Source organism: Theropithecus gelada, chromosome 16 (genome assembly GCF_003255815.1).
Source record: "Theropithecus gelada isolate Dixy chromosome 16, Tgel_1.0, whole genome shotgun sequence".
Classification (NCBI taxonomy): domain Eukaryota; kingdom Metazoa; phylum Chordata; class Mammalia; order Primates; family Cercopithecidae; genus Theropithecus; species Theropithecus gelada.
In genome coordinates, this window is record NC_037684.1 from 11107044 (window position 1) to 11123762 (window position 16719).

A 16719-nucleotide genomic window follows, 5' to 3' on the forward strand; every position below is an offset into this window, starting at 1 on the left:
TGGAGGGAGGTGGACAGGAGGGCTGGGTCCCCTGGCAGAGGTGCCTTGGGCGGGACTTATTATGAAACAGTCTCTGTCACTTCATCTACCAAGCTCCTTTCGTTTTTATTTAAAGAGGGCCCCCTCCCCAGCAACTTCACCTCCCCACCCCCTACACTTTCACTCATCCATCCACTGAGCCGCTGACAGCTGCCCTGCGGGTGAACTCCTGATCCTCCCGCGGCTGAGGCTGGAGCGATACTAGAGAGGCTCAGGCCAGATCACTGACCCGCTCCAGCCCTCCACCCTCACTCCCCAACACACTCACTCACTCCCTCCAGATAGGCCCACCTCGGTTCCCCTGAGTTGGTCAGAGGGAGAAGAAAACGAAGGAGGTGACAAAGCAGAAAGAAGGACCGGGAGGAGGATGAAAAGAAATAAATGAAGAATGGAGAAGAGGAAGAAAAAATCAGAGAGACCAAAAAATCAAACAGTGAAGGAGGAAAAGGGAGGAACCGGAGAAGGAAGGAAAGAGAGGAGGAAATGAAGTACAAGGAGAAGATGGAAAAGCAGGAGGAGAAAGGAAAGAAGGAAGGACGAAGAGAGAGAGAGAGAGGGCAGAGACTGGAAGGCTGGAGCCCAAGCCCAAAGCCATCATCCTTAATAGCTGAAGATGCTGAAGGGAGGGGAAAAACAGGGTTGGGGAGGACTGGTGGGAGGAGGAGACCGCACAGGCGGGAAGGGAAGTACGAGGTTGCTCCAGGTACGATGCATGAGCCTGGATGGAGTCTCACCCACCCAGCTCCCAGCTCTGGAAACACAGTCCTCCCTCTGAACGAATGTCCCTCAGTGCAATGCCACAGACCGTGTCCACAGCCACGCAGGCTGCAGGCAGAGGAATCTCTCACTTGGAGTGGTCAGAGTTGTGGGACCGGCTGAATGGAGCCCTACAGTCCCTTCCTAGGATGGCGACAGCGTATGCCCCAGGCTGCGTTAACCATGCCAGTCTCAGCTGGCCTCACTGCCTGCAGCGTCTGGGTCCTGCCTGATCTCTTTGGTTACGGTTAGAAATTTCTCCTGATTTGAGATTTTATCTTACAATGGACTGGGCCTTAAAGACCAAGTACTTTCCACCTCCTCATTTTATAAATGTGAAACAGGCCTGGCGAGGGAAGAAACTTGCTTACAGTGACATTGTGAGTTAATTGTGAGCTCTGCCTTTCTAAGCTCGAAGACCAAGGCTGAGACAATAGCCAGAGAAGACAAGGGAGTGTGGTGTCTCTGCAGAGGGCTCGGCATTCGATTCCTTCTGCTGGGAACACAGCCACAGCATTTTTTATCCTAGATGAGAGAAAACATTTGTGGCTACGATAGTTCCCATATTTTAAGTACCTATGATACGCCAGCTTTGGCATACATTATTCTCAATAACTCCTCACACGTATCCTGTCATGTAGATATTCCATGCCCTGCATTTACAGAGAAATAAATCAAGGCCCAGAGAGGTTAAGTAACTTGTCTGAGGTCACACAGCTAGGAATTTGAGCTGGGATTTGCTCAAAGTTCATGCTGAATCTCTTATGCCATGCTGTCTCTTGGGTGTCCATAGGCAACACTCTTCTTCCCTACCTCATTCCTACCCCACCACCACATACATAGCCCAGGGATTAAATCTGAGATGTCCTCATGGCAGCTGGAACTGATATTGCCAGGGAGAACGCAGCTGGGTGGACCTGACCATGTCCCCTCATTTCCCCTGAAAGACCCCACAAAGACAAGGGGAAGGTCCCCTGAGACTCTATATGATTTATCTGGTGATATTGTTATTTTATGGGATGGGCCAAAGAGGTGTCAGGAAGCAAGTTTGCTGTAAATCTCTTTTCTCTGCTCCCTTTCCCTCTGCGCGTCCCCTCCTGGGATTTATGGTGAAATCTGTTCAGACCGAGGGACTTGGGGCTTGGGTTCAGGCTTGGGGTGGTACGGCAAGGGACCATACATCTTCCTTCTCTAGGATCTGCTAAAAGTGTGCTATCCACGCCCCATCACAAGCTGCAGCACTGTGTCCACAAAGCCCTTATTAAGATCTCCACGGCACTCGAATAGCTCTGCAGACAGAGCACATGACCTGCCGTGGAGTTGTGTTATCTGGACCCACCCATAGGCTGGTGGCCCATGTGTGGCCCCCTCACTGGTGGGCACGAGTTTGTGATTCCAGCCAGGAACCTGGGAGCAGAGCCCACCTGGGAGCAGATGTGTGGCCCACACACAATGGCCCTGAGGCCAGGAAGAAGTGGCAGGGCTGGGGGTGCTCCTCATGGGTGGCAGGTCAGGAGCTAGCTGGAAAGGAACCTGCTTTTGGGTCCTTTTTGAGATGGCGGTGCACAGGAAGGAGGGCAGCTTCAAATTTGCTCCCCACCCCGGGGCAGGCAGGCTCAAAGTGACCGGCCCTGCAAACACTGCTGTGGGCTCTGTCACTGGGGGTGAACACAAGGTCACGCACTTGAGAGGGCAGATGAGGCTGGGCACCCTATCCACCTTCACACTTCGCCTCAGTGGCTTTCACAGCTGCAAATACTGGCTGATCTTCCTGAGCTGAGCTTGTCCAGTCAGAGGCCAGTGTGTGCCGGTTGCCACCAGAGGCCTAGAGCCAGCTCAGTCCAGGGAGGGAAGACACAGGAATGAGAGGAAGGCAGAGGAGGGGAAGAGGAGGGAAAGGAGAAGTTAACAAGGGAGGGGAGGAGCAGAGAGAAGAAAGGCGGAGATGCTAGCAAAAGCCTTTCCTGACCTGCCCCCCACCCAGATCACTCCTCCACTGTGATGAGAAATCTTCTCTCATCACAGCTCCTTAGAGGGTGCTAGTGTGGCCTCCTGCCCACGGTGGCCTCCAATATTCATGAGCCGGTTGTTGCAGAGGAATTTCTTCGAACAGTCCATGGCCCCTGGAGGATGCATCTTGAGCATCCATGACTCCCCACAGTCCCAAGTCCAGTGTGCAGAATCTTAGGGAGGGCTGGGTGAATCCTGGCTAAATGCATACAGAGAAAAGAAAAGGGGAGAAAAGGAAAGAGTGGATACCAGGTGTCTCCCCAACTCCGTCTTCACCCTGCTCATCTCCTGACTGCCTGAGCCAGGGCTGTGCTGTGTCTCCAGTTAAATATATGGAATTATCTATTACAATACTTCGATATTTATTACATTGATTTCGCTTTAAATGCTTTGTAAATCATAGCAAAAAATAATGGCCTTCCAACAGAGAGTCATATACCGTAATCAACTGGAAGAAAGTCGGCATTGTAATTTAAAATAAAAAAAAAAAATCCTTATGTGAGTCTCGTTTAAATTAAGAGACAGGACGTGATTCAAATAATAAGACTCAAGTGAGGCTGGTTTTTCTTGGCAAATTAGTAGAGGTTTTAACTGGAACTGAAAAGGTGTTAAGGTGGAACACTGACCTTATTAGACCTTAATTATTTTCTGTTGTTACATTCCTGGAGCCGAGGGTTTTTTTTTTTCTTCCTTCCAAAGTGGCCATGTTAAACCTCATCTCAGGAACTTTGGCTTTAGAGAGACATCACTTCTCAAGAGGCATTAGTGGGATAAAAAGCAGACACTTCGCCAGCGTCCCTTTTCTCCGTCCTCGAGTTTCATGGGCACCCAGAATTGCTGGTTTGGAGGCAATGTTCTTGTCATTGAAAGCTGAGAATTTGCCCCACCCATATCTCTGATTCCTTTAGCTTTTTACCTGTGGCCTTCTTAGTGGTAGCCTCCTCTCCCTGGATCTAGCTGATGGAGCCAGCATCCACCTGGCCAAGAGAGAGGAGAGGGATGAGTGTGTCTGTGTGTGTGCGTGTGTGTGTGTGCGCGCGTGTGTGTGTGTGCGCGCGTGTGTGTGTGTGCACATGTGCATGTGTGTGCTGATTGGTGGGACACAGTGGGAAGCATTTTCCTCACCATGTGCTGCAACCTTCCTGCTCCATGGCCAGAATTGGCTGATCATCACTCCCAAAGTTGACCAGGCCCAGCCCAAGATGCCCACAGCACTTAGAGATAAAAATGGAGCAAATGCCCCCCCCTTTAAATGGAAATCACGCAAGTCAATGGCCTAGCACTATGCCTGGCCCAGGGAGGCATCTAACCCTGGTAGTTTTGTTTTTGCTGGGAGGAAGAGCACTCAGCAGAGCGCTCTTTTCACTTGCTTCCAGACTCCCTCCCACATGCCCTGCTGGCCCTGGGGTGGGGTGCAGTGGTAGGGAAGAAACAGCGAGCCCCAAGAGTCCTCAGGACAGACATGCATTCTGCAGCCACATGCCCCTCCCTGAAGATAGCCCACTTGAGCTCTTCTTACTAAACGCCATTGGCTCCCGTCCTCCCCCAGCCTCCAAATCAACTTTGATCAGTGTGATGGAGAACTTTTTCCGAGGCTGGGCCTCTTGGGGACCGTGTCTGGTGGTTCATCATTATCCCAGGGAAGGTTGGGGTGGGGGTGGAAGATGACACTGAATCAGTGAGAAAGGTCTGAGGGTGAGCAGGACCCGTTAGGCCATCACAGATGGGACAGAGCCCCCAAGCAGGAGGAAAACCAAGGCTTTCTATGGTTGCCTATCAGTGGAGAAGTGTGGCCAGTGCTCTGCAGAGGACCTCCAAAATCCTAGAACATCAGGTCGAAAGGGTTTTAGGGCCATCTCAGCATACCCCCTTGCTTTGTGGAAGGGGATGCTGAGGCACTCTGAAATGATCAAACACCCTGCGTGAGCATCCCAGAGTGGGAGCAGTGTTGAGATGGCAAAGGAGGGGACACAAGAGCTATGGGTGCTGTGGCCTCTGACCTGGAGACAATCTTGCTCCAGCTGAAGGGAACCTGGTGCCTCGATATGCAAAGACCCACCTTCAGTCTTGGCATAAGTGGGCCAATCCCTGCTTCTGGCCAGTTGGAGTGACCCTTTCTGGATCCCAGTGACATCTCTCATCACCCAGAAAGGCCACATGGATGAAGGAGGGCATGCCGGGAGGAGCCAGAGGTCTGGGCTTTAGCCCTGCATGATTCAGGGAGCACTCCCGCTTTCTTTTTTCTCATTATTATTATTATTATTATTATTATTATTTAGTGTACTTTAAGTTCTGGGATACATGTGCAGAATGTGCAGGTTTGTTACATAGCTATACATGTGCCATGGTAGTTTGCTGCACCCATCAACCCGTCATCTACATTAGGTATTTCTCCTAATGCCATCCTTCCCCTGGCTCCCTAGCCCCCGACAGGCCCTGGTGTGTGATGTTCCCCTCCCTGTGTCCCTCTGTTCCCATTGTTCAACTTCCATTTATGAGTGAGAACATGCGGTGTTTGGTTTTCTGTTCCTGTGTTAGTTTGCTGAGAATGATGGTTTCCAGCTTCATTCATGTCCCTGCAAACGACATGAACTTTTTTTTTTTTTTTTTTTTTTTTTTTTTTTTTATGGCTGCGTAGTATTCCATGGTGTATATGTGCCACATTTTCTTTATTTTCTTTATCCAGTCTATCACCGATGGGCATTTGGGTTGGTTCCAGGTCTTTGCTCTTGTGAACAGGGCTGCAATAAACATATGTGTGCATGTGTGTTTATAGTAGAAACACTCCCCCTTTCTAGACCAGCTTCCTCCTTGACCCACTTTCCTAACCTAGTGTGTGGGTGATGAGAATTTGCTGGGAGGCTAGTCGTGCAATAGCATTGTAAACTGTGAAGTGCCGCACAGGTAGGAGGGACTGTCGTGGCCAGCCTGGATAGCCAACCCAGACATCGAGAGGAGGACTTAATCAGACATTCGTTTGCGGGCCCAGAGTGAGCTTCTGGCTTTTACCTCCCTCTTTTCTACCTTCCTTGTGGCTTAACTCCAAACTCTGCCTCACCAGGGAATGGGACAAGGGAAGGAGCTTAATCCTCCCAATAATATTCCTCTGAGATAGGTATCAGCATACCCATGTTACAGATAAATAAACTGAGGCCCAGTCAGATTAAATAACCCTACCCTACAGCTGCTGAGAGGAAGCACTGGGATATGAACCCAAGTCACTCTGACTCCAGATACATCTGAATCCCAAGCTGGGAGGTAATAGTACACGGTGGAATGTGAGCTACACGAGGGCTGGGATTCATAGACAATTTGTTCCCTCCTGAATCCCCAGCCCCTGAAGCAGCACCTGACACTGTCAACAGTCAGTATTTTAAAATAGTACATACTGGCTGGGCACGGTGGCTCACACTTGTAATCCCAGCTCTTTGGGAGGCTGAGGCTGGCGGATCACCTGAGGTCGGGAGTTCAAGACCAGCCTGGCCAATATGGTGAAACCCCGTCTCTATTAAAAATACAAAAAGCCGGACGTGGTGGCGGGCACCTGTAATCCCAGTTACTTGGGAGACTGAGGTGGGAGAATCACTCGAACCTGGGAGGGGGAGGTTGCAGTGAGCCAAGATCACGCCACTGCACTCCAGCCTGGGCATGACAGAGAGAGACTCCGTCTCTAAAATAAAATAATAAATATCAACATTAATGGAAAAGTTTGGTGTAGCAAAAGTGAGCTAGGAATAAAAAAGTTATTGGGAGTTATATCTTACATCACGGTTTTATAGAGGGTTCTGTGTGGTGGATAGTTTGAGGTGGCATTTTTTTTAAAGATAGAGATGGGGTCTTGCTACATTGTCCAGGCTAGTCTCGATCTCCTGGCTTCAAGTGATTCTCCTGAATGGGCCTCCCAAAGTGCTGGGATTACGGGTGTGAGCCACGGAACTGGGATTCATGTGTGAGCCGCTGGGCTGGTTGCGGGTAGCAGTTGACTGTTCATGGTAGCGGTTTCTCTAGCCATGACAGAGGTTTGGGCCTCAGAGAGTAATTGAGTAAAAAAGAAATAACATTAACAGTGAAGTAAAATCTCTGTGGACATATATAGATTATATTAAAATTACATCATAGGCTGGGTGCGGTGGCTCACGCCTGTAATCCCAGCACTTTGGGAGGCCAAGACAGCCAGATCACCTGAGGTCAGGAGTTTGAGACCAGCCTGGCCAACATGGTGAAACCCTGTCTCTACTAAAAAATACAAAAATTAGCCAGGCGTGGTGGCAGGCGCCTTAATCCAGCTACTTGGGAGGCAGAGGCAGGAGAATCGTTTGAACCTGGGAGGCGGAGGTCGCAGTGAGCCAAGATCAAGCCATTGCACTCAAACCTGGGGGACAAGAGAGAGACTTCTCTCCAAAAAATTACGTCATAGTGGCATATCCTACTTTGCCCCTTGATACGCCCCTTTGGGAAGACCTTATGGAGAAGAGAACATTGCATGCTTAAAAAAAAATTACGGCCTTTAATTTTATATATTTTATATATTATATATATATTTTATATAATTTTATTTATTTTATACATTTTGATTTTATACATTTAAAGATATTGGACCTTGATGCAAGAAAACCAACTTTTAATTCAGCCTATTTATTTATTTATTTTGAGACAGAGTCTCACTCTATCGCCCAGGCTGGAGTACAGTGGCATGATCTTGGCACACTGCAACCTCCCCCTCCCAGGTTCAAGCCATTCTCCTGCTTCAGCCCCCAGAGTAGCTGGGATCACAGGCACGCACCACCACGCCTGGTTAATTTTTGTATTTATAGTAGAGACAGGATTTCACAATGTTGGCCAGGCTGGTCTTGAACTCTTGACCTCAGGTGATCCGCCCACCTTGGCCTCCCAAAGTGCTGGGATTACAGGCATAAGCCACCATGCCTGGCCCACAATTTTATTTTTACTGAGCACCCACTATGTGCCATGCACTGGGTTAAGCCCTGGCAGGTTCAGAGATGTCCAAGGGATGGCCCTCAGCTCTAAAGAGCATCTCAAGGCCAGCGTCCTTAGGGAGCCCTCCCTAGGGAGTGCCAGGGGCAGCAGACCATGCTCAGGGGCTTGCTCTGCCCAGTGTGGCTCTGCCTGCTCTCAATCCGGGTGGGTGTGAGGGTCAGTTTGCTGCAAGATATCAGCCTGGGGGGGCCTCTCTCTCTCTCTCCTGTCTCTCCCTCACCTTCCACACTCCACCTCCTCCTCTGGCTGATTGAAAAGGTGCAAGGGGGAATCTGAGAGATTCTGTGCTGTTTGTTTTGGGTTCAATGGAATCTCATTTACACGTGTTAATTGCAACTAATTGGCACTAATTGGATGAACAGGAAACCCTCTGGGAGCACTCATACCTTTAATTTGTGGTAAATATCATTAATTAACATATGCTAATTAGAGCCAATTAACATTGATTAAGGGTTGCCAGCTACTTGGAAAGTACAACTCTGTGTCCTCCTCCCTTGATTGTCTGAAGTCAGCACAAAATATGATACATGAAGTCTGAGGGGAGGAGAGGACAGCGCATGGAGTCAGGTGGTATCTCCCAGTGGAGGGCATCATGGCTCCAGCAGCCCTCACCCAAGCTGGGCACTTAGAGGATGGCACCACCCTCACCTTCCCCAGGGCAAAGGGGTCTGCCGGGAAAGAGCCTGGCGAGATTAGCACTTCTCAGGGAGTGTGAAGGAGCAGATGGTGGGAGGTTCTGGGTGCTGAGATGTTCTCCCTTTTGCCTGGCCCCCAGATGGCAGACAAGGCCAGGGTGGGTTGAAACAGGACTGGAGGTCAGCCGGTGGGGAGACTGGGGCCACTGAGAGCAAGGAATGTTTGGGACTCCTCCTCCAGAGATGAGGGGTGGTGAGATGCCCACTGCCCATTGACCCAGTACCATCTGGCATGGAGTGTATGTGTGTGGCCAACGGGAGTGACCCTTTCTGGATCCCAGTGACATCTCTCATCACTCAGAAAGGCCACACAGATGAAGGAGGGCATGCCAGGAGGAGTCAGAGGAGTGTGTATGTGTGTGTGTGTGTGTGTGTGTGTGTACCCAAAACCTCCTCCATCTGACATGGATGTATGAATGGGGATATATCTCCTCCATCTGACACGAGGTGCATAGATGATAGGACCACCTCCGTCAGACATCTCCTTTGAGAGTTTGAGATATTTTTTACTGAAGACTAGGATGCTGTTCAAACTTCCCAGGGTATGGGTGTCAGTTAAAAAAAAAAAAAATCACTTGCCTGGGAGCCAGAAGGCTTTTAGTTTCCACTTTCAGTTCTGTTACTAACTGGTTATGGGACCCTTGGGATTCATTTAAAAAATGTATACATTGTTTTATTTTAGTCTAATTACAAAAGAAATAAATGCTTATTGCAGACCTGACCCTCTCCATGGCTTCCTTCTGTAATGGGCTTCTGAGGCCCCACCCTTCCTCTTCTATAACATTCACCTTGTTGTTTTGTGTTCAATGTCCATCTTCATCAACAGGCTGTGAGTTTCCCGAAGACAGGATTTAAGTCTGTCTTGTTCATTGTGCTATTTCACAGACACTAAAAATACTTATATACTAGGTGCAGTGGTTCATGCCTGTAATCTGAGCACTTTGGGAGGCCGAGGCGGTAGGATTGCTTGTGTCCAGGAGCTCAAGACCAGCCTGGACGACATAGAGAGACCTTGTCTCTATAAAAAATAAAAAATCAGGCCGGGCGCGGTGGCTCAAGCCTGTAATCCCAGCACTTTGGGAGGCCGAGACGGGCGGATCACGAGGTCAGGAGATCGAGACCATCCTGGCTAACGCGGTGAAACCCCGTCTCTACTAAAAAAAAATACAAAAAACTAGCCGGGCGAGGTGGCGGGAGCCTGTAGTCCCAGCTTCTCGGGAGGCTGAGGCAGGAGAATGGCGCAAACCCGGGAGGCGGAGCTTGCAGTGAGCTGAGATCCGGCCACTGCACTCCAGTCTGGGCGACAGAGCGAGACTCCGTCTCAAAAAAAAAAAAAAAAAAAAAAAAAAAAATCAACTGGGTGCAGTGGTGCATACTTGTGGTTCCAGCTACTCGGGAGGCTGAGGTGGGAGGATCACTTGAGCCTGGGAGGTCAAGGCTGCAGTGAACTGAGATCATGTCACTGCACTCCAGCTTGGGCAACAGTGAGACCATGTCTTCACAAAATTAAAAATAAATAAAAATAAAAATATTTGTTGCACAAATGAATGAATGAACATATAAAACAAAAACCATCTGTAATTTCTACCACCACAAAGAAAAATGACATTTGGCATTTGGGATGTGTGTGTGTATGAGTTTGTATATATATAAATATCTATAAATAAAACATGTTATATGTAAAGCATACACACACACACACACACACACACACACACACACACACACATACAGCTATCCCCAAAGGCTTAATGTAGTTTTTGCTTTAACAACTTCAAAAGCGGCCGGGCATGGTGGCTCATGCCTGTAATCCCAGCACTTTGGGAGGCCGAGGCGGGTGGATCACAAGGTCAGGAGATTGAGACCTGGGTGAAACCTCGTCTCTACTAAAAAATACAAAAAAATTAGCCAGGCGCGGTGGTGGGCGCCTGTAGTCCCAGCTACTCAGGAGGCTGAGGCAGGAGAATGGCATGAACCCGGGAGATGGAGCTTGCAGTGAGCCGAGATTGCTCCGTCTCAAAAAATAAATAAATAAAATAAAATAAAAATAAATAAATAACTTCAAAAGTGTAAATGTTACAAATTTTTAAGAACAAAAAAATCATCTAAAACCTTAATCATTTCAATTTATTATACACTTAGCATTGCACCCTCCAGAAAGGCTGAACTTGTTTACAGTTCCGTTAGCACTGGATGAGAATGTGGGCTCCTCGGATTCCAGCCAGCCCTGGGCCACTGCTTCTCTCTTTGAGCCACCAGGTAAGTCATTAAGTCCTTTTACTCATCTGTGGAATGGGGCCAGTGACATCAGCACTACTTAACCCTCGCGGCCTCTCATGTGGGAGAATGGGGGTGATTTTGTGACCCAGAGACAGGAGTGTTTGTTCTTGAAGAGACTTGAGTGTTATAGCTCCCAGATTTGAGCTGCTGGCGCTGATGAAAAGGGATGGGGGCCTGGGTGGGACAGAACTTGCAGAAACCTCACCTCCAAGGGAACCTCTATGGGTAGATCTTCATTGACCTAACTCAGAGAAATAGGGCTTCCCTGGAAGGGTTTGGGGTTCAGGACCAGGCAAATCATAAAGGCTGGAAAAGTCCCCCCATACCACCACACAGGGTAAAGTGAGTTAAGATCCCCCGCTGTGGGACAGGCCCTCTTCTAAATTCTTTCATGCATTCATTCCTTTAATCTTCCCACAACCCATTGATGTACGTTACTAGTATTACCCCATTTTGCAGACAAGGAAACTGAGGCTCAGACAGACTAATTAACATGCCCTAGGTCACACAGCCACCAAGTGGCAGGGCTTTGATGTGAATGGAAGTTTAGAGCCCGTGCTGCCTGCTGTGTCCTGCACCCTCCCTTCCACCCACCTCTGGCTTGAGGAAGCTGTGGCTCCCGGGGTGGAAGCCCCAAGGCGGGAACTCCCTGCCCTGCCTAGGTCCCAGCAGCACTGCTGCCTGAGTCCAAGTGGACCCCCGTTCCCAGCTCCTCCCCCACGGAAATCCGAGGTCTGAGGGAGAGCTACTGGCGAGGTTCACAGCAGCTTAATTACCAAAGTGATTTTAATTTGTTTTTGTTAATTGAAATCTCATTAAGCAAGTAATGTACTCCAACACAGCTTAGGAGTCCACAGTTCCATGGGTGAGGAGGCTAAAGGGGTTTTTAGAATTTGCCTTCATCTGGGGACTGTGCCTCTTGCCTGATCCTGTGACCTGTGTGCCTCTGAGTGTGTGTGCACATGGGCTTCCCACAGAAGGGTCCCCCCAGGAGACCAGGAGCACCCTTTCTCCTTCTTTGCCCATGCCCTCCTGCCCCACCACCACAAGGCTCTAGAACTTCTCTGCCTTGCCCTGTCCCCTGGAGTGATGAGGGAAAAATGAACCTGAGCTGTCCCTCTGCAGGTGTGCGACGTGGTGCAGACACAAACAGATACCAACTCATATTCACTTATTTTCTTGCCAAGTGCTCTTCTAGGTACCAAAGGTGCTGGGAGAAAAATGGGTCTTCACTTCCTATAGTAAATAGCTCCTTTGCCCCAAATGGCCTTGGGGACAGGGGCCATCCAGGAAAGAGGCAGTTTCTGGGCTGGCTTGTCCCCCATCTCAGCCTATACAAGTGCCTCCACCTCTCAAGATCATGTCGTGGCCACTTCTCCAAAGAGCTTTCATTCCCTGCATCCTCCAGATGCACTGCCTTTCTCCTCGGTGTGTTTCTACCGCATTGTGTTGGCCCCCCTCTGGATTCATTCTTCTGTGTACCAGAGAGACGTGCTTCTCTTGCTAGCTGGACTGAAGCACCATGAGGCAGAGACCTTGCTTTATTTATCCAACTTGAGATGCAGAAGACAGAAATTCTTCCAAACTTGTGCCTTACAGGTACTGTTCAACTATCGTGCAGCAAATGAATGGGTGAGTTGTGTCCTGCCCCTCCTTCAGAATGCAGCTGAAATGACACTTTTTTGACAGGGGACGGCGGCGCACAACTAAGATTTGTAAACACTGTTTTTTTAAATTGTAGTAGAATACACATAACATAAAATTTACCATTTTCCACCATATTAAAGAGTTCAGTTCAGTGGCGTTAGGTGCATTCACATTGTTACGCAACCATCACCAATGTCCATCTCCAGAGCTTTCTCATCATCCCAAATTGAAATGCTGTACCCATTAAGCAATAAGTCCCTATCTTTCCTACCCACCTTCTGGCAACCAACTTTTTACTTCTTTCTCCATGAATTTCAGTCCTCTGGTACTTCATGGAAGTGGAATTCTGCCACGTTAATCCTTTTGTGTCTAGCTTAGTTCTGAAATGGCACTTTTTTTTTTTTTTGAGATGGAGTTTCTCTTTTGTCACCCAGGCTGGAGTGCAGTGGTGAAGTCTTGGCTCACTGCAACCTCCACCTCCCGGGTTCGAGTGATTCTCCTGCCTCAGCCTCCTGAGTAGCTGGGATTACAGGCTCCCACCACCATGCCCAGCTAATTTTTTGTATTTTTAGTAGATACAGGGTTTTGCCATGTTGGGCAGGCTGGTCTCAAATTCCCTGACCTCGTGATCCACCCCCCTTGGCCTCCCAAAGTATGGGGATTATAGGCTTGAGCCACTGTGCCCAGCCAGCACTTTTAAAGGGAGGTCTTTTCTGAACTCTGGACTCTGTCAGTTCACCTGTCACATGTTCCTGGGTACCCTTCCTTTACTCTCTCATGCAGCACAAGTCCTTGCCATTGTCTTCCTTCCCCAGTTGTAATCTCCAATAGGGCAGAGCACACTTGGTTTCTTCCGGGCTGGGGTCCTGGCTTAGATGTGATGGTTTTCAACAGAGCGTTTCACAGTGGGGCCACCACAGGTATTTGGGGAGGCCATTTTGTTTTTTTAATTGAGACAGGGTCTCGCTCTGTAGCCCAGGCTGGAGTGCAGTGGCAAGAACAGAGCTCGTTGCAGCCTTGACCTCTTGAACTCAAGGGGATCCTCCTGATTCAGCCTCCTGAGTAGCTGGGACTACAGGTGCACACCACCATGCCTGGCTAATTGGTTTACTATTATTATTATTGTTTGTAGAAATGGAGTCTCACCATGTTGCCCAGGCTGGTCTTGAACTCCTGGGCTCAAGCAACAGGAAGGCCAATGCTTCATTGGACGGGACTGTGTGGGCCATTTAGCATTCCTGGCCTTGCTTATTCAGTGTCTGTAGCATCCCCCAAATAATTGTAACAACTCAAACATACCCTCCACATCTTTCGACTTTCCCTGGGTGGGGTGGGAGTTTGAAACTAGTGCAATCGCCTGTACGCTGCCTGGCACATAGTAGGGGCTCAGTGAGCGCGTGTTGAAAGGATGACTGAGAGTGTGTATGAGCCATGCCCGTGACCTGGCTGGTGTTTCTCCGAGAGATGGGCACATGTGCACATGAGGCTGCAGCACGTGCCGCTCCTCTGGTCTGTGCCCCTGGGTGTACTGTGCCAGCCGAGGATTCTGAGTCCTGCTGTAGACCAGGACCCTGCTTCTCTGGAGTTCTGTCTGTATTGGGTGTCCGCATTTTTTGTCTCTCCTCGTGGACCCTGGCTGCCTCCTCCCTTTGCCCCTGACTATGGCCACTTGGTAGATTTCCAGGCCTGACATTTCGAACATGCAATGCCATATGTATTACCACTCTCAGGTAATTATCACGTAAAATTAAGCTAGTCTTGTACATGAAACCAGCAATTAGCCAGGGATTGAAGGTCAGGGAGAACTCGTTTATAGAGTCACTAACAAAATGTTAAGTGGAAGTGTGTGTCAGATGGGCCAGGAGGCTGGATTAGCCAGGGTCGCAGCGGTGGGACTGGAGAGCTGGTGGAGACTCCTAGCTCTGTAGTACTGGGCACAGCGGGAGGAGCTGGTGATTTACAGCTCACACTTTTCTCTTCCAGCTCTCAATCTGGGGCTTGGCTTTGAAGGGAAGGTTGCTAAGCCTCCTAAATCCTGATGCACACCAATGTCGTTTCCCCACTCATCTGGAAACCTGGTGGGTCCTGCCCAAACACCTGTCAGTTCCACCTCCTGCTTGGCTGCCACCATGCCAACAGTTTCCACTCAAGCCTTTCAGCTCTGCTTTGGGCACCTGAAGACAGAGTGAATCATCTTTCAAGAGTCACAAACTTTGCACATGCCATTCCCTCTGGTGAAAATGCTTTTCCCTTTCTCCCAACTGCCTTATCATCAGTCTGCAAAATATTTATTTCTGTTCCTAAAATCTCAGATATCACTTCTCCAGGAGCTTTCCCAGATGCCTCACTTTATTCCAGAAGGAGCTATCACCACTTTTGCCTGGCAAGTCCGTTTTCACGGTTACACTTATACGCTATGGCAATTTATTGGTGATTTGTCTGTCTCCTCTATCAACAGTGAATTACTCATCTATCCCTGGAAACCTGGAACTGCTCAATAAATGTTTGTGGTGTGAATATACATATTATTCTCTTCTGCCCTTTGTTTTTTTTTTTTTTTACATACCCTTCAAGGCCCTGCTCGGGTGTCACCTCCTTTGTGTAGCTTTCCTGGATTCACTTCCCTGGTAGAATTAATCATGCCTTCTGCATTCCCATGGCACTTTGTGTGTGATTTCATTACAACACTTGCCAAATTGCCTCATATTTCCTTATCAGTCTATCTGGGGTTACCACATTGCACAACTCCAGGGAACACAATTTACATTAAATCAAGCAATGCAGAGATGGCATCTGTATTTGCCCACTAGGCAGTGACCTTCTGCAGAGCAGACCCCGTGACTTTACTAATACCCTGCATACAATGTGCTTTTCTTGTCCACGTTACTGTCCATTTAGAATAGGTATGCAATAAACATGCGATGAGCATATGTTTAATTATTCAACAGGGACAGGAGGTTCAGTGGAGAGAGCTCTAGAGTTGGAGTCTGGGGATGTGGGTTCCAGTTCTACATTGCTGTGCAGGCTTAGGTGAACTACTCCACCTTCCTGGTTCTCATCCTTTAAAATCAAGTCACATATGCTGAAGTGCCTAGGAAAAAGTAGGTGCTCAATGCATGTCAGTTTCCCCCTTTTCTTCATTTGTGAAATTAGGAATTTTAATATTCCTTGTATTCTTTTTTTTTTTTTTTTGAGATGGAGTCTTGCTCTGTGAACCATGCTGGGGTGCAGTGGTGCAATCTTGGCTCGCTGCAACCTCCACCTCCTGGGTTCACGCCATTCTCCTGCCTCAGCCTGCCGAGTAGCTGGGACTACAGGCACCTGCCACCATGCCCCGCTAATTTTTGTATTTTTAGTAGAGACAGGGTTTCACCATTTTGGCCAGGCTAGTCTTGAACTCCTGACCTAGAGATCCGCCCACCTCAGCTTCCTGAAGTGCTGGGATTACAAGGGTGAGCCACCATGCCCGGCCTATTCCTTGTATTCTTGTAGAATGATGAGGTCTCAGGATTGAAAGGAGTTTTGAAAGGGATGTGGCCTAACCCTTAGCATCTTTGGGAGGTGGTCATCCAGTTCTGGTTTGTGCATCTCTGGTGATGAACTACTTCCTCACAAAATAGGCTAATCCACCTTCAGGCAGCTCTGCCTTGAAAAGAGCTCTATTGTCAGACTCTTGGCTTCCCAGGATCTCTACCATATGGACCGGTTTTGTATCATGAGGCTAGTCCCATTGCCTCAGATGATAGTCATAGACAGCGATCTGTTCTAGGCTCAAAGATGCCAGTTCTATGGCCATTCCTTATGTGATCTGATTTAAAACCCAGTCACCCTCCTCTGAGTTTGCCCCCCTTTGTCCAAAGCCCTCTTAAGATGGAGCACCAGAAAAGGATAGGACTCTCACCTTCCTTTTCTAGAATGCGTTTTTTGTTTGTTTGTTTGTTTGTTTTACCTGAGACAGAGTTTCACTCTTCTCACCCAGGCTGGAGTGCAATGGCGCTATCTCGGCTCACTACAACTTCCACCTGCTGGGTTCAAGCGATTATCCTGCCTCAGCCTCCCTAGTAGCTGGGACTATAGGCATGCATCACTATGCCCAGCTAATTTTGTATTTTTAGTAGAGACAAGGTTTCACCATGTTGGCCAGAGTGGTCTCAAACTCCTGACCTCAGAAAATCTGCCCGCCTCAGCCTCCCAAATTGCTGGGATTACAGGTATGAGCCACCGAGACTGGCCAGAACATGTGCTTTTGTTAATGGAACCCAGGATTATGTTGTTGGAATATATATATCTTTTT

General features: G+C 48.7%; 1 long non-coding RNA gene across 1 annotated transcript in view; it reads left to right on the plus strand.

The window, feature by feature from the left end:
* LOC112609917 overlaps positions 1–14946 on the plus strand; it is a 30347-nt gene extending 15401 nt beyond the window's left edge. Inside the window, exon 4 of the long non-coding RNA XR_003116250.1 lies at positions 14409–14946. This is a non-coding gene — a long non-coding RNA (uncharacterized LOC112609917). The remainder of the gene's footprint in view (positions 1–14408) is intronic.
* Positions 14947–16719: the final 1773 nt, after the last annotated feature.